The sequence below is a fragment of the Erinaceus europaeus genome, chromosome 2, assembly GCF_950295315.1.
Source record: "Erinaceus europaeus chromosome 2, mEriEur2.1, whole genome shotgun sequence".
In the NCBI taxonomy this organism is placed as follows: Eukaryota; Metazoa; Chordata; class Mammalia; order Eulipotyphla; family Erinaceidae; genus Erinaceus; species Erinaceus europaeus.
Genome location: NC_080163.1, coordinates 148,937,752 through 148,939,341, shown reverse-complemented (window position 1 = coordinate 148,939,341; position 1,590 = coordinate 148,937,752). Strand labels below are relative to the sequence as shown.

At 43.1% G+C, this 1,590-nt stretch overlaps 1 pseudogene; it reads left to right on the top strand.

The window, feature by feature from the left end:
• Positions 1–344: 344 nt before the first annotated feature.
• Positions 345–1,169, top strand: LOC103110915 (small ribosomal subunit protein uS5-like; annotated as a pseudogene).
• Positions 1,170–1,590: the final 421 nt, after the last annotated feature.

Below are 1,590 nucleotides of genomic sequence, written 5' to 3'. Positions count from 1 at the left end.
TAGGGAAGCTACTTGTGGGTGTTATGGTTAAGAGGGAGAGTAGTAAGGTTCGTATATGGTAGGGGTCTGGGTAAGATTAAGAATGTTGTGAGTAGAGTATCTACTATACCTGTGAGTTTTGGGATAACTTAAAGAGGGATTGATTACTTATAGAACATTAACCACTGACTAATATATTAATTATATATATTATTATATTAATGGAACCCTAGCTTCTCCCTATTAGATAGGTGTTTCAAATGCAAAAGGGACCAAATTATGATAATTTCACATCATGGTGGTGGAGGTAGAGGTGGGGTGGAGGGACTGGAATGGCAAACCCCACCAGATTCCTCTGAGGCTTCGAGAGCAGTTTGCAAGGTCAAGGTCAAGGCCCAGGCAAGGCATAGTCTGGGCCACAGAGCTCTTGGAGGCAAGGCCGAGGACAAAGAGTAGATCTGTATCACCAAGTTGGGCTGCCTGGTCAGGGGAATGAAGATTAAGTCCCTGGAGGAGGTCTACCTTTTTCATCCTTGCCCATCAAAAAATCTGAGATCCCTGACTTTTTCCTGGGGCCACCCTTCAAGGACAAGGTTCTGAAGATTATGCCTGTGCAGAAGCAAACTTGAACCGGGCAGTGGACCAAGTTCAAGGTATTTGTGGCCATTGGGGATCACAACGGGCACATCGGCCTGGGTGTTAAGTGTTCCAAGGAGGTAACCATTGCCATCAGAGGGGCCATCATCTTGACCAAGCTCTCTATCGTCCCTGTGTGCCAGGGTTACTGGGGAAACAACATCAGTAAAGCCTCACATTGTGCCCTGCAACAAATTAGGCTGGTGTGGATCCGTCTTGGTGTGCCTCATCCCTTCCCCCAAGGGCACTGGCATGGTATCAGCACCCCAAGATGAAGAAGCTGCTGCTGATGGCTGGCATCGAAGACTGCTACACCTCAGCTAGAGGCTACACTGCCACTCTGGGCATCTTCACTAAGGTCACATTTGATGGCATCTCCAAGATGTACAGCTGTCTCACCCCCGACCTCTGGAAAGAGTTTTCACCAAGTCTCCCTATCAGGAGTTCACTGTCTAACTGTGAAGACCCACACCAGAGTCTCCATGCAGAGGACCCAGGCTTCAGCTGTGGTCACTACATACTTTTTTTTATACAAGAGAAATAAAAGTATGTAGTGAAAAAATTATGATACTTTCTGGTGTTTCACTGAAGATGAAACATAGATATGAACTGATGGTTTAATATTGATTGTAAGAGAGATGATATTAATAGCCATAAATGTGAGATTACTGTGTATATATAAATACTTGTATTTCCTTATCTTTTTTACTAAAAAAGCCTAGGAAGTATGGTACTCAATACCAAAGGTCAGTGCCCAATTCATAGTTTCTAAATATTGCTTTTGTCAAATGGAATCAGGGTTCCTTGGAGAAGTGACTAACTGTAAACTAAAGAAGAGATAAATAAACCCCAAAGCATGCCAGAAACAATAATGATGACGACATATGAAAATAATACAGATTCCAGCTAAAAGGAGCTCCCACTGGTGAAATCTGGCTGAATATCAGTATCATATTAAATAATGAAAGTAATGAA